At 54.1% G+C, this 20,849-nt stretch overlaps 1 long non-coding RNA gene across 1 annotated transcript; it reads left to right on the top strand.

Annotated features, from left to right (window-relative positions):
* The first annotated feature begins 12,484 nt into the window (after positions 1-12,484).
* On the top strand, positions 12,485-17,805 carry LOC116795088. Its single transcript, XR_004359962.1, has 3 exons — positions 12,485-12,563; positions 14,470-14,671; positions 17,433-17,805. It is a non-coding gene; the product is annotated as an uncharacterized LOC116795088 (long non-coding RNA).
* Positions 17,806-20,849: the final 3,044 nt, after the last annotated feature.

Genomic DNA, 20,849 nt, shown 5'->3' with positions numbered 1-20,849 from the left:
TTATGTTTCATGAAATTTCGTTTCAAGAAATCTGATTTTATTTCATTGCATTTCATGACATTTGATTTCAGTTAATTTGTAAAATTTCATTTCATTTCAAGAAATTTTATTTAATTTCAATTCATTTTGTGACATTTCATTTTATTTCGTGAAATGAACTTTCATTTCACAAAACAAAATAAATTTCTGAGTTTTCATTTCATTTTGTTACATTTAATTTAATTTTAAGAAATTTGATTTTGTTTCATTTAGTTTCAATTCACTTCATGAAATTTTGACATTTTATTTAACTTAATTTCATTAAACTTCATTTCAAGAAATTGGATTTCATTCCATTTCATTTCATTAAATTTACAGGGGATTGACCCTGGCCAACTTATCGTGCTGTTCACTCACTGGACAAGGGATCAACACCCACTGCTGAGTGTGATCCTGGGCTGGGGAGGGACACAGTGCCTGGCGGATCTGTGTGGTCAGAGCAGACCAAAGGACACCAAGGATCAGACCTGTTTTGCCATGAAATCCATTTGCCATTCATCAGTTAGAATTAAGAAAAAACAATATTCAATTTTGGTTGTATTTTGCCCTGGAAATGAGCAAATGGGAGGCCATGGATGTGCTCAGAGGAAGGAGGGTCAGTGCTGCAGTGGGTGGGGGTCTCAGCCCTGCCTGTGAGTGCCGTGTCCCTGGAGTTGCTCTTGGGAGCTGCAGCTCTCTGAGGCACCACGTTACATTTCATGTTCTTTCTTCCACTGACTTCTGATTCTCTGAACATCCAAAGCCTGGAGTTCACATTGTATGACAGAACAAAAGTGTCCTGGGGGCAAGGGTCTGGGGAATCACACAAATAACAATTTACTAATTTCATGCTGCCCACAGGAATCCTGAAGGCCTGGGGGTCTGGGCATGGGTTGTGGAGCTTTTCTCTTTTGGGGCAATTAGTTTCAACGCAGCCTTTCTAATGACTGAAGGTTCTGGCTCGCCTGAAGGCACTTCAGAGGCCTGCAGGAAAAGGGTCAGGGGCTCTGTGTCACTCAGGTCTCTGGATCATCAACCCAGCTCTACAGGTTGGGCTCTCATGGGCCAGCTCAAGGAGGTTTTACCCTTTAAGCTTGTGAAAAGATGTAGTAGGTAGACAAAGGTGTGGAGGAGCCTCAACTTTCTGTGTTTCCATGAAAATTGTGGTCCCAAGTGAGACTGCACAGGCTGCTCATGGCTTGGCTGCAGCGTGTCTACAAATAATTTTTATCCAGGCTTGGTCAGACACAACCAGAACCCACAGCCCATCCCATGACCACAGTGACAGTGATTGATCCAAAATACAGGAGGGCATTTCTGTTCCGAGCTGGGGTCCCCAGGCTACTGAGCTCCCCTGGCAAGAGCCTCAGAGCTCAAGCCTCATGGAGCAGGACCTTGTTGCTTCCCTGGATTTTGCTGAGGAAGGCAAGCAGAAGTCGTCAACTGGATGTCTGTTTTGTTCTTTCTGAGGTGATATTCATGGGACATCCTCTGGAGTCTACATTTTTTCCAGTACCAGTGATGGGTGAACATTTGAGTAAAGACACAGTACAGATTCCGGGATCCTCAGAGAAGATTTGGAGTCTTTTGAGATTTGTCTGACATGGGTGTAACCTGGGAATTTTGATCAGAGAACCTTTCCTATGTGAAGTTGAGAGAAGACCCTTGGGAGAGGCAGTTGGAAGGGGTAAGCAGATTTTGTTTGGCACTAGATGATCTTTAAGGTTTCATGCAATCCAAACCCTTCTATGATTCTTTTATGGAGGAGAGTTGGGGTGGAATAGGTGGACCTTCTTTCCCCCTTGTCTCAACATCTTCCTGAGCTCTTGCTCCTCACCACACAACTCCCAGCAGAAAAGACCACTTTGTAGGGATCATTTCAAGGCACGTGAATGAGAGGAAGAACCCCAACACAGGATTTTCCCCCAGGGAGCAGAAGTGGTCACATTCCTGCAGCAGAGTCACAGAGCACTCCCACAGCCCACCACTTACTCCCAGCTCCATGTGTTGGTTCCGCCAGGTATTTTTCCTGTGGTCTTTGCAGGGGGACGGGGATGCTGCAGGGGCGCTCTGAGCAGCCCAGTTCAGCCCCAGTTGCAGCAAACCAGCTGCAGCTCCAGCTCCCAACTGCAGAGCCGTCCCCATCTGTTGCTCTCCCCGGACGCCACGCTGGCTATCAGCACACACCCCTGCACTGTCACAGCTCTGCCACTGAGCTCAGGGCAGGAGGGGGAATCACACCCACTGCGATGGCATTTTTATTCTTTTTTTCCCCCTGCTTGGGTTGCTAGGAGGCCGAGCCATGCCTTTGGTGAATTTGCTGACCGGCATGCTTGGCTTTTGCAGCTGGAAGCATCTCCTCTCCTGGAGCACTTGCCCCAAACAGAGCAGGTTGGTTGCATGAGAAGCAAAGTGGTGTGTTTGTGCCTCACCACAGCGGGACACCCGGAGGGGTCTGACCCAGATTTCCAAGGAGCCCACGAGAGAGCCAGGGTATGTGTTGCCGTGGTTGGCAACAGGAGGGAACATCCATCCAGGCAGGGCTCCGTGGACATCCCCATGGACACGGAGGGGCTGGGCAGACCCTGCTGGCTTTGCCTCACCTCCTCCTCCCAAGGCCACCCTTGTTTTACCTCGTATGAGCTTCACTCACCCAAGCACGAGAGGAGTGCCCTGTGTGAAACACAAACCCGGGGTAGGTCCCCCCCCCTCAGGGACCCTCTCCCGCCCCCACGCGTGACGAGGAGCCGCGAACATCCCCTGCAGCCCTCCTGGCACCCCACGCGGTCCCTCCGTGCCGCTCCCCCGTGCCCGTCAGCACCGGGGCGGCTGATGGGCCCTGACAGCGCTGCTCTTTTTCTCACGCCCCGCCGGCTCCTGCGAGGGGGGGCCCGGCCCGCGTGGCTGCGATGCCACCCCCGGAGCCCCCCGCGGGAGTCGCGTTGCACCGAGCAGCTGTTCCACATCACATCGCGTTGTGCCGCTCGCACTGCCCGTGCCTGGCCGGGAGCCGCGGAGCCCCGGGATGGGGATGCTCCTGGAAGAACGGGCAGGGCGGAGATGGATCTGTCTGGCTCTCTGCAGACCCGGGGCGAGCAGGGGCGGGGGCAGGCAGGGCCCCACACAGCGCGGCAGCTTCACCCTCACGGTGCTGACCCAACACAAGGTCCCGCCTGTCTGTGCTCCTCCAGCCGTGCCCTGCAAAACTCTCCTCCCTCCTCTTCAGCTGCCGCCTCCAGAGCCACATCCAAGCACGGTGTACCTTTCCTTTGCTATTCCTGGCTCATCTAACCTACTGCCAGTCCTGGCCTGAAGCGTCTTGCTGCTGAAGGAGGAGGGTGCCCAGTGTTCCTCCACTTTGCACCCAAGCCTACTCCGTTTTCCTGCAGGGAAAAGCTTTGGTGGTGGGTTCATCCTGGATGCAGCAGCCCCTCGAGATGTGCATGATGTGAGCCCAGTGTCAGGTCCTACTCCAGCTCCTCAGGAAGGGCATGGAAGATGGTTTCCCTTTCAGTCCAGATCCTGAGCTGGAGTAAACCAGCACCACGGGGGCAGTGCAGGTCCTGCAACCCCTCGTGGGCTGCTCAGCAGCAATGTGCTCCCTGCTCCCCAAGCACAGGCTCATCCTCCTGGCCTTCCTTGGGCAGCAGAGTTTCCCACCCCTGGTGCTTGCAGGAGTTCTGCAGCCTCGCTGCACAGCTTATCCATTTTTAACGAGCACACCTCATAAATACTTTGTAAAGCACCTTCTAGCCAAAGTGCTTTTTTTGATTATTTTTTCTTCCCTGGCTGCTTGGAGGAGCTGCTCACCCGTTTTCTCTGGTCTGTGGCTTTTGCACAGACCATTTGCTGCTCTGAAGTTACAGAGTTCTGTCTCCAACACTCAAGATGAGCTCTATGAGGTGCACATTGCTGTTCCCTGGGGTGGTTCACAGTGAAGGATGACAGTGCTCCCCCTGCTCCCTGCACCCTTCTCAGCACCCTGCAGACACCTTGGTGCCTCCATCAACCCCACTGAGTGCTGGGAGCAGTGCAGGTGGGCTCCCCCACACCCTCACCCAGACCTTCCTCACTCTTCCCCTCCCATGGGGCCTCCTTCCCCGCTGTCTGCCTTGGGCACTGGGCACTACTGGGAGAACAGGACCTGCCCTCTTCCCTCTCTGTGGCTCCCACATCTTCCCAATCACCTGCAACTCTGCCATTTTTCAGAAGATTTCCATTTTTGCCTTATAAAGTAGGTGGAGCAGGAGAAAATGACAACCCAAACACAACTTGCCAGAGCTGTGTCCCTGCCTGGGAGATATTCCCAAACCAGGGTTTGGCTTGTTCAGTGTGCAGCAGATTATTTTTATCTCTTTCTCTTTTCTGAATCAATGCATTGCATGGTACCAGAGCAGGCACTTCCAAAGCAGCTGGTCACAGAGCTGTCCTATCACTGGCCAAGTTTCATCCACTCCAAAAACATGTCAGAGGAGCTGAAGGAAGCCAGTTTGTGTCAACTGACATGGACTTCTCTCCAATTCCTTGTTATATGGCTCCAGCAACCCTTGACTTTGCCAGGTGCTGACGTTTGATGGCAACTTGGCAGGTCCTGCCAGTTCATCTCTGTTCCCTGCCCCCACCTCCTGCTTGTCCTGGTCCCTCTTCCAGTTTAATTGCTGAGGTTTTAGCTTGCTGCCATAAAGCTGGCTGTCCCAGCCTTCACCTTCCCTGAACTTGGTTCCCAGTTCAGCTGAATTAGACAAAATAGTCAAAATCTGAAAAGTAGAGAGAGGTTTTTTGAAACTTCTTGGGCTTGTCAGAGAGAAAGACCTAAAGTGCTGCCCCATATTTCCTAAGAAATGCTGCCATATGAAGTCACCAGGATCTTCTAGAACCACCACCAGGCTAACCAGTGTGTGCATGGGCACCCAACCAGCACCAGTGTCCCAGGAGTTCCTGCCTCAGCTCCCAGGAGCAGAGGGTATGGCAGGTGACAGGGAAGGGAAGGTCTCACTGAGAGCTGAGAAGTGGGATGAATGAAGTGTGCCCCAGGGGAGAGATTCTAGGGAGTGAAAGTGGAACAGATTGGGATGTGAACCCAGGAAAGCAGCTGCTCACACTGTGGCTTTTCCCACACTTTATAACCACTTTTGCTGGGGCTCTGAGCCTGGTTTCCTCTTCCCTGGGTGGTAAAACCATCCCAGGAAGGTTGCAGGGCCTTTTGTCATTTTCCTGCTTCTGAATTTTTTATTTTGTTCTTATTTCTCATCTGTGAGAGTCTCACTCTTGTCCAGCACCTGCCCTCTGCAGGCCTTGGCACCCCCAGCCCGGGGAGGACTTTCCCAGGCACGAAAGGAGAGGTTTCAGAGCCTTTTGTTGCTGTTCTCTCCCTGCCATGGTGTTAATGGCTCATGAAGGCAGCCTGGCCCCATCAGGCAGCACAGGGTGACCTGTGCATCGAGTGGACACGGGTGCCCCCGGGCAGGACCCGCCTGCGCAGGGTCAGCGCTGCCGCTGTCACCGCCAGAACCGTCCTCGTGTCCCAGCCTGTCCCTGGCAGCAGGTGAGCTGGAGGATGGGCCTGTGGTGAGAGCACAGTGCTCAGAGCTTTGTTTCTGCCTTGCTCTTGGCCGGGGATCCATCAGCTGTGCCTTCAGTTGGGTGGTGGAGTTTTGGCTGGAGATCCCACTGCATCTGGCACTTGCTGGACACCCCAAGAACACTGAAATTGGGGCAGAACACAGGAGCAGAGGGCACACACCTGAGCCTGCAGCTGACAGATGTCACAGAGCTTCCTGGCTGGGTTGAATGGAAGGGGTTCCAGAAGTGTAAGCCCTCATTTTGCTTCTCTTTTGGCTTTGGGATGGACAAGGAGACTCCTGGTAGGGGCTGAAATTAAGCACATGAAATAGGTCCCTGCTGTGTGACTTTGTGATCCAGCTAGGGATGTCCCCCAGCACAGATACCTGTGTGCAAGGAAGGGAGGTGAGACCCCAGCCATTAGAAAACGAAGGTGTGAGATCCATACAGTCAGAGAGGGAAGGCAGAGTGAAGGAGATGAGTTTTGAGAGGAGTCTGGATATTTACTGAGCAGGTGAAAAGCACCTTCCCCAAAAGGAAGTGTGACAAGATCTGAGGTAGAAGCTCTCCCATGAAGGCTGTGCCTCAATATGAGGTGTGGGAGCATCCCAGCAGGCAGAGAGTGGGACCAGCTCTGTCTGCAGCCAGAGTCCTGGTGGCTCCAGAGAATCATGGAATAATTTGGGTTGGAAGGGATCTTAAAGCTCATCTTGTTCCACCCCCTGCCATGGGCAGGGACACCTTCCCAGTTTGCTCCAAGACCCTTCCAACCTGGCCTTGGACACTTCCAGGGATGGGGCAGCCACAGCGTCTCTGGGCAACCTGTGCCAGGGCCTCACCACCCTCACAGGGAAGAATTTCTCCCAAATAACTAATCTAACCCTGCCCTCTGCCTCTTTAAATCTCTCCTAGGTGCCAAAAAAATGGCCAGGCCACCAAATACAGACCCCAGCTCAGCTGTGGGGGAGTTTTGAGGAGAAAGGAAGAGCACACAGCTAAAAGAGCTGCCAAGGGGAGCGTTATTGATATGCAAGTCACGTGTCCCTGTGAAATGCTGCCAACCAAAGACCTGTGGCAACCAGGACATCTGTGAAAGCATTTAACAGCAGATTAGATGGGTAAAAATGCTTCAGATCTCAGATCTCTCTGTTCAGCCTCATCTCTGGAAGACATGGTACAAGTGAGGATGCACCAGGTGAGCTGGATTGGGAAGGTGCAGACAGGGATCCTGTGCAGAGCCTCTCCCAGCTCCTGTACTCCTGGAGGGGTTTGGACACCAACCCTGAACACAAAAGCAAAGTCAGTCCCTCTCTCTGAGTCACTGAATATTTCTTTATCCACACTGTTATTGTATTTTCTGGGCAGGTACACATTCTTCAGCAGTTCAGATTTTGTGATGAAACACCTCTGGGCACAAATTTGGTACAGACAGGAGATCGAGAAGATTCACACTAAGAGAATCAAGATTTCAGCTTTCCATTTTGGATCACTGTTTAGGCCACCTTCGGTCAATTTGGTGTCCCAGACACCTTTGACTGTTTGGATTTGATGCTCTTGGATGTCTTTTCCAACCTCAATGATTCTATGATTCTATGATCAGAGCAGTTCTTGCTTTATTGAATTACTGGAGCTACTTTCCCTTTGAATGCTGCTACACTGTCCTCCTTCTTCCACTCTGTTCTTCAGGTCCCCACACCCAAATTAAGAGGCCACTCTGCTGTTTTGGAAATCCCTCAAAGGTCTGAGTATTTATTCTTTGAAGCACCTTTGGGAGCTGTTTGAAGAGCGAGAGCATCCCGCTGATCCCACCCAGCCTGACTCTCCTGTGTTTTGTCCCTGATGTGATCTTTGTTCAAAACACAGGCTGGGGATGAAGGACTCACAAATATTAGCAAGGAAATCAGAGAAGCTGCAATTTTAATGATACGGAGGAAGTCACTTGTTTAGAGCCTGATTCGTGATTCTCTATTGCCCATGACAGCTTATGCTGGTATTATATTTGCTTCTGCTCTCACCTTCCCACATTTCTGGAGACAATTTTTATTCCATAACTTGTTTTAACTCATCCTCCCTGATTCCCAACTGTCCTTAGATGGCTAGGAAATATGGAATTAACCCTTCTATAAATCATTTCACTTTTTCAATGCTTTTGTCCCCATGTCCATAAATGGGGACTCACCTCTGCCAGACCAATGTGGCTTTTGGCATCTCAGTCACTGAACTTTCTGATTTATCTTGATGTGCAACTCTCCCTCCAACCACTCTGGGTGTTGGAAACCATCTGGGAATTACCTGTATGTCTTTTCCATGTTTTCCCTATGAAAACAGCTTTCACGGGCTTTGCTGGTTGTCAGGTTCTTGTCTCCCAGACCAGGTTATAAGCTACAGGTTTGGTGCTCAGTGATTTGTAAGTAAGGACTGCTAGAGGGATTGGTTCCGACCCAATGGGAGGAGTGATGTGTTGCTTATCCTGGGATTTAAACTGTAATTAGCTCTGATTGCATCGAGTTTTTAGCATCTCATGTGACTGTGATAAATGGTTGGGATCACTGATCCTCATCACCACACTCCCTCTTCACAGCTGGGGGGATGCTCTCCTGGCTGCCCCACCGGCTCCACTCCCGTGAGCATCCCCAGCCCTGCACGGGGCTGCCAAGGGGGAAATGTCACTGCCCGTGCTTTGGGAGCTGCCTCAGCAGCACTGTAGTGGGGAGGGCAATGTCCAGCTTCTCCTAACTGGTGCCAGGGATTTCATGCCTCCTTTGCTGGAAAGTTTTCCCGGAAACTCCAGTGAATTCAGAGGAAAACAGAGCTTTGTCTGGCTGTAATTCCCAGCTCCAGATGTTAAATGTTTGAAAGGACTGTAGTTGGACTAGATGGTTGTTGTTTGTCTCTTGCAACTGAACTGTTCTATTCCATCCCATCCCACCCCATTCCATTCTATGGGATGGGATAGAATGGAGCGTGGATAAAGTGCTTCACAGTCATTGCAACAACACTTAGAGCAGGGAATGCCCCCAGGTTTGAGATGTCCAGCCCAAGTTTTGGACCAGGGGTGGGAAACTGGTATTTTTATCATTACACAACCCATACACTGGGGTTGGCCTAGTTTCCTCTCTGCAGCATGTGTGTGTGGGTTGCTGGAAAAGTTAAGGCTGGAAATTAAATTGTTCCTATGATTCCATCCATGACCAGAATCAACCCAATTACCATTGTCAACTGGAATTTGGAGTCCAGAGCTGAGACCATAATGTAGAGACCCATAGCCTAATCTCCTATGCACCTTCTTCTAATTCTGTCCTCCAACCTCCACTGGAACAAAGTAAGTCTCTCCCCCTTCCAAAATGCCCTGAAAGTGCCTGTGCACTGTTTTCGCCCAAAAAATGAAGACTGGACTTCCAGCTGCTGAAAGACTCAGGTTGTTGTCGATTCTCAAGGTTGAGCTGGTGATGAGATGTCTCTGTTGGGGTATCTATGGCTGGTGGCCTGGAGCTTCCAGTTCCTTGGTTTATGGGAATACATCTCCAATCAGATTTCCATTGGAAAAGCTCCAGTTCATGTATAATTTGGTAGGTAGCTCCCCAAAGCTGGTACAACAACCCCAAGGTTGTTTCCTGCCCATGGTAAATTTGTGGTAGAGGATCTCAATAGGTATTACTAAAAAAGCATCAAAACACAGGTCAAGTGAGGTGACTGAACTTTCTTGTTATCATCTAAAAGGGGAGTGAGTGTCTGTAAGTACTGAGTTTCTTCCAGCCCAAGAAATCACCTCTTCAAGCACAATATTCAAGTGGATAAAGTCAAGGGAAGCGGTGACTTCTCTCTGGTAACCATGTGGTACCTGCTTCAGAAGCAGGTAAAACAACAGCAGTGCCAATGGCACCAAATTCACCCAGGTGGAGGAATTCAGTGTGACAGAATGGAAAAGAGGGGAGAGGAGAACAGGGGGAGATGACACCCATCAGAGGAGAGGGACACCCATCAGAGGACTGCTACACTGTCCCACCATGTCCTCAGTGCCCGACCCATTCTCTGGCCCTGAGCAGTCGGGGGGGTGTTGGCTCTGCTGCATCCCCTTCCCAGACCTGCTGCACCTCCAGCTGTGGTCTTGGACAAGCCCATCTGTCCTCCCCTCACCACCGTGGTGCCATTACTGATAACACCACCTTTATGGCATCATTGATGGTTATGGAGAGCTTTGAGGTTCTTGGGTTGGGAGGGCAAAGGCCTGTTGTTTAGTGGGCACCTCCACGGAGCACTGGAGGCACCACCACACAACAGCCCTTTGCTCTCTCTTCCAAGACCATTTAGGACCCTTGGCTTTGCCGGGGTAACATGTTGCTGGTCTTCACCCCTGTTGCTGCTGCTTTTTCCCCTCTCTCTGTCGCTCTCACTCCCCCTTTCTCTCTCCTCCTCCTCCTCCTCTCCCGGCTCCGTAGCAGTTTCCTCGGGAGTGTTCAGCTAGCTGACACATTTGCCACAGATGGATGGTGCACACGGAGACAGCTGTCACTCCCGATTTGTGGTCCACTGCGTGACAGCAGGACTGATGCCTTCTGAAAGGCCGTCTCGCGGAGCACATGCACTCTGACATTCTTCGAGATGAGCCCTACAGACACCTCTCAGTGGACCTCAGGAGGAGCTGGCAAGCGAGCCCTTCCCGCTCCCCCTCCCCGGAGCAGCCTGCAGGCTGGAAGAAAGCAGCCACTGTGGTGTGCGCACACACAGAGGCACGGCCAACCTCCTTGGGTAGTTCTGTGCCACTACTGGTCTGCCAGGTCCCAGCCCGGCTGTTTGCTCCTGATGCTGGTGTATGAAGTGAGGCGGGTGGAGATTTGCAAGAGGGAAAGGTCACCAGCAAAGCTGCTCTTTTCCCCTTTTCCGCCTTTTTAATTGCAGGAGGGAGGGATATGGGCTCCAGCTTCATTCTGTCAGAGCAGCTGCCTCCAGCCTCTTGAGTTTCTCTGTCACAGCAAAAGCTGATCAACTTTTGCAGCCACAGCCCCTTCAGGCCTCTCTGTCTCCTCCATCACCAGTGGTGGCCTCCATCACTTATGCTGGTCACCACCACCCATGGCCCACACAGCAATATGGAAACCTTGGTAGGGATTTCCCCCCACCCTCCCACCCCAGCACCTCACAGGGCAGTGGGGCAGGATGTCCTAACAGCTCCTAAAGAGGTTCCTCTCACCACCTTGAGGCCATTTGCAGAGGTAAGGCTGACTTAGGCAAGGCTGGCTCCTTGGAGAACAAAGCTCTCTGTCCTTAACTGGACTCAGGCTCATAGTTTCAGGTCCCAACCACCCACACCTGTCCTAGGTACTGACATGTCGACACCTGAGTATTCAGCTCTGAGACCTTCAACAAAACCTTTTGGTGGGACTTTCAGGTGGACAGAAAAAGCAAAACAGAGGAAACAGTATTTAGCTCTGGATAGAAGAACAAAATCCTCCAGATGCCAGACACCATGAGAATGGGAACTGGTCCTTCCTTTGGTCTTCAGGGAAAAAAATTTCCTTTCAGAAAACATATATGCACAGCTCTTATTTCTCCATCTGACTTGGGGAAGGCTGTTGTCAAAAGAATAGGTCTTCCCAAAAGGGAAAAGTTTGAACTAGATCTAGAGAGTATCATCTGGGTCCCTCTGGAACTGGCCTGAGATTTCCTCAACTTCTTCATTTCTGAGTCCTGCCCCATGGGACACAAGAACCTGGTGGCACAAGGTCATGAAAAAAGTCCTTCTAGAAAGGTCTCTGGGTGGTGCTCAACAGTGGAAAACCAGGGGAGACGACACAGGCAGAACAAACTTACATGAGACTCCTCTTGGATACTCTCCAAGCTTTCAAGCAGTCATAGCTGAGGGACTTCAGGAACCAGGTGGGATTTCTCTGTGTCCAGTAACTCCTGGTGGAGTTCCCACCCCCGCAGTGCCTGGGTGAGGTCTGTTCACCCATCCCCTTCCAAAGTCTTTATGAACCATTTAAATACACAGGAAGATTTACAGAATGCAAGGACATCAGTTCTCCTGGTTGCTTTGACCCCTTGACTCCTGTTCCCAGCCCCTCAGAGCAGGCTGAGTCTGCTCAGCAGGACATGGAGAAGGTGTGGCTTGTGCCAGGACTCTGCCTTCCTGGGTCCTTCAGCAGCAAGAACAGCATCTCCCACCAGAGTCTGAGCTGCAAGTGTGTTGCCTTTGAGCTTTCTGGCTGAATCCAGCTCTGTTATCCTGGCAAGGACACCTCCAGCCTGGTGGGAGGTCATGCCAAGGCAGCATCAGCATATGAGAGGAAGGTATTCAGGTGGGATGGGGGTCCTGGCAGGGGAGATGGGGCACCTCCCCAGTGCCAAAGCTGGGAAGGCACTTCCCTGTGTGGTAAAATATTAAGATAAGTATGGATCCAGCAGGAAAGTCCACCATCAGAACTGCAAATTCAAGATTGCTGAAAGTCACTGAAAACCGTAAGAAGAGGCTGAGATGGACCAAAGTGCAGTTGAAACTAAAGAGAAAGGAGCAGTGCCATTTCCTCTCGATGAGAGCACCCCAGAAAGGAAAAGAAAGACCTGCTCTGTCACTGGCACCTGTACTTTTCCATCAGGCCATCTCTGAGCAGGACTGCCTGACCCCAGAAGGTGAGACTGCCCAGGTCAGAAGGTCCCAGCAGTGGCTGTGAGAAAGGGTCCCGTGGGGGCACTGTGCTCCTCAGCTGCAGAGAAGGAACTATGGGCTCTTGCAAAGTCTCAGGAGGTTTTGGTTGGATACACAGCAGCTTGTCCCTGGAGATGTCCAGGGTCACAGCCTTTGCTCTGATACAGCTATTTGAACTGAGCCTGGGAAGACCAGGCATTCTGGCACTGATGTGGGCCCCTCTACAGCAGCATCACAAGGCTCCAGAACACTCAGGGACATCAGAAGCAATTATGTTGTGAGAATGTGGCACTCTGGGGAAATCCTGGTCCATCTGGACAAAGCATGGTCAGACCAGGTACTGCCCTTTCCAGGACTTTCCTTCTGAGATCCTCAGAGCGATGAGGACTGGTGAGGCTGAGCTTTAGCAGGATGGATGTGTGAGCTCCAGGGTAGATCTCAATTCAACCCAGGTCTGGTGAACCAAAGGCAGGAGACACAATCCCAAAGCCCTGGGGGCAGCTTTGGGTGCCACAACATAAAGGAGATCTAAAGCTATTAGGGAGTGCCCAAAGGAGGGACACGAGGATGGTGAAGGTTCTAGAGAGGAATAGAGCTGTGTGAGGAGCAGCTGAGGTCACTTGGCTTCTTCAGCCTAGAAAAGAGGAGACTGAGATCAGACCTCATTGGGATCTGCAGCTTTTCCACGAGGAGCAGTGGAGGGGCAGCTCCAATCTCTGCTCTGTGTGAGCAGGGACAGGACCCAGGGAACGGCTGGAGCTGTGCCAGGGCAGGGTCAGGTTGGATCTCAGGAAAAGGTTCTCCCCCAGAGGGTGGTTGGGCACTGACCAGGCTCCCCAGGGCAGTGGGCACAGCCCCAAGGCTGCCAGAGCTCCAGGAGGGTTTGGATGATCCTCTCAGGGACAGAGTGGGATTGTTGGGGTGTCTGTGCAGGGCCAGGAGTTGGACTGGATGGTCCTTGTGGGTGCCTCCATCTCAGGATATTCATGGTTCTATGACTCTGTGTTTCTAGATGCCTCTGCCTGGAGAGACCCTTCAGTGCAGACACATCACCAGGCTGACCCTTGGCCCTTCAGCTCCCAAGGTGTTACAAGGAAATCTTTGCTCACAACCCCATGGGGCTCAGCTCCAGATGCCATGTATTTAGGTGGTCCTGCCAGATGCCACCTCAAAGTCAAATTCCCCCTCTTTGTGTCAGCTGGAGATGGGGGATCCCTCACCCATGTTCAGCTGTGAATGTACCCAAGGTTCCAGAATTGTTTCTATTAAGTGGTGTAGCACAAGGCTGTTTTTTTCCCAAATATTTTTGAGGGAGGTAGAAATGCAGGTCAGAAGAAGACGCAGGTTTGCAGGCAGGGTCTGGGACCTTGGGAGCACACTGTCAGTCCAGCCAGGGTTGGGTTGTTTGGGAAGGGAGTAAACAAAATTTTTAATGAAAAAATTCTTAGATTTTGAACTTAAACAAAATACAAATAAAACCAGTTGAAATAGAGCAACACAATATTCAGAAGAAAAGCAGGAACCCATCATTATGGACAGAAAAACAGTCCATCTGTGCTGCATGTGACCAAATCCACTAGAAGACGTCAGGCTCCAAGGGAGACTCCTGCCTGTCCTTGCTGTCCCCACCGTGGTGGTGGCCGGGACACTCACACATGCCTGGCCCTGTGCTGGCAGCTCCCCACCATCCCCTTCCCCTTGGATGGGTGAAGGGGGCAGCCCCAAGCAGAACGTGGAGCTTTTCCTGGCTAGACCCCCACTCCAGGACGTGCCATCTCAGCAGCTTTGCACATGTGTGGTGGCCCTGGTGCCCCAGGACCTGGTCTCTGGGTGTGTTTGGGGGAGGATGGTTGGACAGCCCCGGGAGTGCCCCATCCCTGCCCTGCCTGGCAGCACTGGGGGCATTACTGGGGAGGGGTAAATAATTTGTGCTGGAGAGCTGCAGATGGACAGAGGCATTTGGCAGTACAGCCTCAGCCCCTCACCTGCTGGAGGTGAAGCAGGAGCGGGATCAAGGTGAAAATGCCTTCACGTCTCACCAGCCTTGAAGAGCAGATGAAAGGGGGCACTGGGAGCTGGGGATAACAAAAGGAGAACGGGGAAAGTTCAAGTCAGGCAGGGATTTCTGGCTGGTGGGTTTTCCACTGAGAAATTCTCTCTGCCTCTTTCATGGTGATGAAGATCCTTTTAATTTTTTTTTCTTCCCCCTTTCTCCTCTCCTTCTCCTTTTCCTCTTTTGCCAGGCTGATAGCTGGGAGCTGCGGAGCATGTGATGCATCTTCCATATAGGGGCAGGAGCAAACCAAGACCAACTGATGGACGCCCTAGGGCCAGACTTGCAGACAATATATAACCTACTGCATGATCTAAAACGCTTCCCACTTCCACAGAGTGAACATCAGGCAGAGCGGAGCCGCAGCGAGGGAAGAGGAGTCCTGTGTGCAGGTAAGTCCTCCTCGTCTCCTGCTCCAGGAGGATGTCCCACGTAGGGGAAAGGTGCGAGGGACCTGCTCTGTGCCCAGCTGCTGTGCTGGCAGGAGGGCTGGGGCAGTTACTGCTGTTATTAGTGGGGATTTTTTAAAGCCTTTTTGGTGCCAGCGGAGTTCAGGACGGTGGTGGGGAGAGTGGGAGATAGAACCTGGCAGACCCCAGACTCAGCCCCTGTCCCTGCAAACACCGATGCCTTGAGTGGGAGAGCATCCTGAGCCAGCCAGCGTTCCTTTACTCTCGTTAACAGCTGTCGGGGTTTGCCTGGGCTGCGGGAAGATCACGGCTCCTGCCCGGCTGCTCTCCGGCGTCTCCCGCCCATCACCGTCCCATCCCGCCCGGCCGCGCCGGGGGCCCCTTTGCCTTTGATAAAGCAGCAAAATAATTACCAAACAACTTTGAAAAGCACTCTTGCACATCCCTCTCGCTGCCTCCAGCGCTTACCTGGCTGCCTTCACCTTCCCGCGCTGGAATTCCCTTTGCAAGGAAAACTGTTCCCAGCCGGGACTGAAAGGGGGGATGTGGGCTGGAGGGAACAGAGTGGCAAACGCAAAGTGCGAGGGGTCTTTGGGGGGGGTGGGGGTATGAGGGGTCTGTACAGCCCAAATGCTGCGGTGTCCCTGTTCCACATATCCGGCCCCACGGAGGGGGACCAGGCTTTGTGCTAGAGATACTTTGTGTCCTGCTGAATGGAAAACCATCCTAGCAACCGCTCCGCGCTCCGCGGGGCCTCGCGAGTTTATGGAGGGGTGGGGTTTGCTTGCTTTGGGGTACCGACTGTGTGCCTGAGGGAGATGTGGGATTGAAGAATCCTGGCCATGTTTGGGGCTGGGGAATCTCCATAAACTCCCAGATTCTTGGGCAAGACCTGGCTGTCCCAGGCGAAAGGGCTGCTGTGACTGTAATTGGGATAAAGAGGTACAAAATCATTAAAATTAATGTTTGGGGGCATTTTGGCTTATACACCCCCAGTGAAAGCACAGATGAAAAAAACGCTCTGTGTGAGGCCAGGCTGAGGATGTTGCCTTGCTCTGTGCCCTGGCTTCCCCCCCTGTGCAGTTCCCCTTCCCCAGTGCTGCCCGTGCAGGGGCAGCGTTTGCCGCGGTGCCCCCGCGCACGTACGAGGGGTCAGCCCAGGGGAGCGGCAGAGCCCGGCACTGATGGAATCCAGGCTGTGTTTAGATGAGGGCACTCAGAGAACCTGCAGCATGAAGGCAGAGGCACCTCTGCGAGCAGAGCCAGCTCTGCAGGGTGACATGGGTGGGAGGGGGACAGCTGTGTCCCCTCCACACCGAACCAGGATGGGGGTCAGCCCGAAAGCACCCTGCACCCCGTCTGTGGGCACCGAGGCTCCGGGCACGGCTGGAGCTGCCCATCCTCAAGGCAATCATGTGTGGACCCAGGGATTGATGCCCCCATGACACGCAGGGCCAGGGATGTGCTGGGGGGTTCCCAGGGAGTCGAGGATCTGTGCTGGATGTCCTGCCACACAGTCGGTGATTTGGGCCAAACTCTCTCTCTGCTGCCACGAGTTTTTCCTGGGAAAGGAGGGTAAATCTCATGGCACCACTGGGATCAGGCAGAGCAGGAAGAGCTGTCAGGGGCTCAGGAAGTGCCCCACCCTTGGCTTGGACCACGGGAAGTAGAGGAGAGGACACCTCACCCCCTTGGTTCCAGGAAGGGGACAGCGGATGGACCTTTGAAAACTCTTCCTGGTGGCAAATGCTCTCAGATTTGTGCCACTGAAATGAGGACAGTGCAAGCCCTCTCCAGCTTTTTTGGGCCCCCTGTGTAGTGCTAAGCCCCCAGAATCCCATTTGTGAGCAGGGCACTGAGCTGCTCCCTCCCTGCACTTGAACCAAGCAAGTCTCAGCCAAATCAGGCAAAGGAGTGGCCAAGAGGGTACCTCTGAGTGCCCCCATCCCAGTGCCACTGGTAAGGCAGGAGGTCCCCAATGCTGTACATGAGTGCCCAGCCAGAGGGAGAAGCAAAGATGTCAGAGATTTTTTTTCTCCCTCATGGGATCAGATTATCCCTGTCTTCCCCTGCTTTTCTTGTCAGTTTTTCTCCTCTCCCATCCTTCCCGAATTTCGAATCTGGGACAAATTTCAGGGTAAGCTGAATTTCAGCCAAACTGAAACCTAAAATCAGTGCTTCCTGTTGTCCCAGACCCCGGGCTGATTTCAGTCAGCAGTGCTGGTTTTGATGGGGGAGACATTAAGAGCATGAAGCATCCACTCCAGCGCCATCCCTTGATGTTCCCACCTCAATGAGCACCATCTGCAGAGAGTTTTACCCCTGCAGTGCCTTATTATTCTCCAGGGTTTCTTGGTGACACCTACAGCCCCCACACAGAGTGAGGACACTGCCTGTAAGGGACCACCAGCCCTGCTGGGACCAGACCAAGCACAGATCCAGAGCTGAGAGCAGGACCTGTGTCCCTGCTCTCCTGCCAGCACCAGGTCTTTTTGGATGTAGAAATGCTTCAACTTGCTCTTTTTGGTCTGGGAGGTGGATTGACTTGCTCACTTTAACATTTGGTTGCCCACCTTGGTCCTGGCCACCCATCCTGATACTTGAGCTGTGTCTGTGTTTGCATCAGGCTTCGGATCGTTGTTGTTTGCAATTATCATAATTTCTTATCAGAGGTGTGGGGCTGGTGGGTGGGTTGTTGGGCAGAGCTGTTGGTGTTCCATAGATCCTCCTTATGGTCCTGCAGAGCTTGGGAGGAGCATCCTCCGGATCTGGGGAGAAAAGGGACCGACTCCATTTCTGACGTGCCGTAAGGAGCAAGTGCAAGCCTGGATGGAGCGAGCCACGGACGGGGCAGGGATTGCAGAGGCATCCCATCACTCTGTGGCACAGGCTCCTCTCCGGCATCCAGGGTGATTTCCTGAGCACAACATCAGCCACCCCACCCCAAATCCGGGGCAGGCACCGAGCCCGGCACCGGGAGCGCCGGGCAGGGCTGGTGGAGGCAGCAGGGCTGGCACAGCTGTGTGGCTTTCAGAGATACTTGATCGATAGCTGCTTCCTCCCGCTCCCCCCGCTCCCCCAGTCCCCACATGCATTTTTCATGCGAACCCCTCCTGGGCAAAGGCTGCCTGCGCAGGAAAAGAAACTGAAAAAACCGCAAAACACAACAAACCGCAACCAAAACCTACTTTTGTTTCTCTGGTCCCCGGAGATTTTTGTAGTTTAAGGGCCAGTCTATAGATTCAGGCTGGGAATATCTTTGCTCCATGAACAGAGGGATGAAAAAGCTCCCCGGGGCTTTTCTTAACCCTCTTCATTTGGCCCAGAGTAGGAAAAGGCTCTGTACAGCGAGGGGTCTAATGGTGCAACACTGTCTGGGCAAACTGGGGAGGCTGGAAAGGGGAGCTGGGCTCCTCTGCAGCTCTTCCTGGGCTCACAGCCCTCCCAGGATATGCTGGGATGATGTGCAATGGGGGTCCCCCCCGGGTTCAAAGGGTCTCCAGGGCTCCTCATATGGCTGCAAGTCAACCCATGCATGTGAAGCTGGGTCCAGGGTGATCCCAGGCCACAGTGGCTGGTAAGGCTGGTGGATCCCTGGCCAGGTCCTGTCTGGCCCCCCACAGAGAGCTCAGATGAAGGTTTGGGTATTTCCCAGAATGAGCAAAAAATCTGCAGGGTTTGGGCAAAGGGCAGTTTTCAGGGTGAATTCTTTTTTTCTCTCTCCTGTTGTCTGTGAGGGGTGCTCCCTTTTTGCTCCTTATTTTTGGGTGGCACCAGTAAGACGGAGCAGCATCCCACAGCCCCTGTTGTGCCAGGGCTCCTGTGACTCTCCCTCCCATCACCGGTTCCAGCCCTGCCTGTGCAGGGATGCCGAGAGCACCGGGCAGCTGCCTGCGGGAATGTGTGTGCTGAGGGACCGATCCCAGGTGAGGGCTCAGCTCTTCCCGGGATCCCTTCAGACCCACGCTTCCCACTGCATGCCTGGCACTCCACTCTGGGCACTGCTTCAGCCCCGTTACCTTGGGAGCACGCCTATGCCCGTCACAATCGGGGCCAGACCCATCTCCTGCGGGTTTTGCAGCAAGATTTCCGTTGCGTCCCCAAATTCCCCCTATTTCCCTGGGAAGCTGATGGCTCCCACGGCCCCGCAGCAGCTTCTCTGGTCCGTAACGAGCCCGGACGGCGTTGGCAGAGTACGGGCAGGCACAGAGCATCCCCCCGCAGCCCTCCCACCCCCCCGGGCCGAGGCACCGGAGCCGCACCGAGACGGCGTGTCCGGGGTCCAGGGAGGGGAGCGCTCCCCCGCTCCGCCGGCGAAAGGGCACGGACCAGAAATAGAAGGGGGAGGAGGACGCCGTGACCTTTCCAGCAGCCGGTGATGAATAAAACTTTCCGGCTACCTGTAGGAAGGCGCAGGGCCGGCTCCGTTATCGGCTCATCAAAGGACGACGTCCCCTGCGAGCAGGACAGGCAGAGCCGCGGCGCCCGTGGGGGTTCCTGGAATGAACCTGCCGGTGCCTGGATCCGGCGGGTGTGCGTCTCCACACACGCGGGAGGCTCCAGCCGCGGCCGGGAGCTCTCAGGGTGCTCCCGGAGCTGAGCAGGGAGGGAGGGGAGGATGGCAGTTGCCACCAGCGCGGGCAGGAGGGCAGAGAGAGCCACCTCTCTGCTAACAGGCTCCCGCGGGCGATTTGGGCTGCTCCCCTTGGGACAGGGTAGGACGGGATGGGATCCACCGTGCACAGCACAGGGGCGTTCGTATCCAATTCACCCCTGAAGACCCACCTCGGCCGGGGTCCCCCTGTGCCCCCGTGCAGCCGGGGACACCGAGAGGCAGCAGGGTGCTGCAGTGGGATGCGGCAGCCATCCGGGGGTACCAGGGTGCAGACTGTCCCTATCGGGCTCAGAAAAATGCCCCCAAGCCCCATGGCAGCAGACCCAAGGAGAAATCTGCGTGGAGGCTGCCCCCATCCCCTCCTCTTCCTCCCTCTGGGATACGGTGGCATCCACTCGGATGGAGCGAGGCAGCCGTGCTCCCCCCTCCCCAGTTGTCCCCCTGCTCGCTGACCCGGGCGGGGGGCGCTGGCAGCCGGCTCCCCCCCCTCGCAGATGGCGTGGGCAGCCAGCACAGGTGGCCCTGTGCCACGGCAGATTGGGCCCGGCTGCCTGCGGAGTGCCCGGGCAGCGCCGCGCCCCTGCCGCGGCTCGGGGACAGCAGCAGAGCCACGGCCCCCCCCGGCGCAGGGGGTGCACAGCCAAGGGGGTCCCCGCACTGCCGTGCCCGGTGCTGGATCCGGCTCTTCAGCACTGGCACCAGAGCCCCGTAAAATAATAAACCAAGGACGGGTGACAGGGAGATGGTGGCTCAACACGAGGAGGGACACGGGGCCCCCTCACCTGGCCCCGAAGAGATGAGCTGAGCCAGAACATCAGGCGGTTTTGGGAGGGTCCCGTTTCAAGGAATTGCGTTAAACAATGCCATGCAGGGTTAGTACGATGCAGATGTCTGGGCTGGTCCAGCATCCTGAGAGGAGATTCTCAGGACACAGCTCCCCCGGTCCTTCCAGCCAGAGCCAACACCCGGGGGGAGGGGGTGTCAGGCACCCCAGCTGGGTGGTGTGAGGCTCGCTTCTAGGAGAAAAGGACCTGCAAGGGGACAAGGGGGGGCCTCTCTTCACCGCGATGGTGCTCAGCCCCACACAGGGATTCCAGAGCACGAGCTCCAGGGTGGACACTGCATCAGGAAGATGGCATCACCTCCAGGATGGGCACGGAGTGGGGATGATGGTGGGACGGTCCCAGCTCGAGGGGACCCGTCCTGCGACACAAAGGGGGATCTTGAGCTGGAGATGTGGCACAGAAGCTGTCAGGGCAAGGGTGGTGGCCGGAGCAGGTAAATCATTAACGCCAGAGAAAACCAGGTTGGCATCCTGCCCGTCACTCGTCGACAGGAAAAGTTGATGTTGGAAGGAGAATTTTCACGTCTAGTCTTCCCCTCCCTCCTCTGCCTCCCCCCCAGGGACAGAGGGCTGGAGCAGGGAGCCGGCCCGGAGCCACGCACGCACCCAGCCCCAAACCAGCCTCTTGCCGAGCACGTTCGCTTCCAGCCCAGCTGGTTTTGCTCCCAGCCTGCTCCGTCTGTGCACATTAAAGCTTTTTC

This window comes from Chiroxiphia lanceolata, chromosome 16 (assembly GCF_009829145.1).
Source record: "Chiroxiphia lanceolata isolate bChiLan1 chromosome 16, bChiLan1.pri, whole genome shotgun sequence".
NCBI classification, from domain to species: Eukaryota; Metazoa; Chordata; class Aves; order Passeriformes; family Pipridae; genus Chiroxiphia; species Chiroxiphia lanceolata.
Note: the sequence above shows the minus strand (reverse complement) of the source record. Positions and strands in the feature narration are given on the sequence as shown.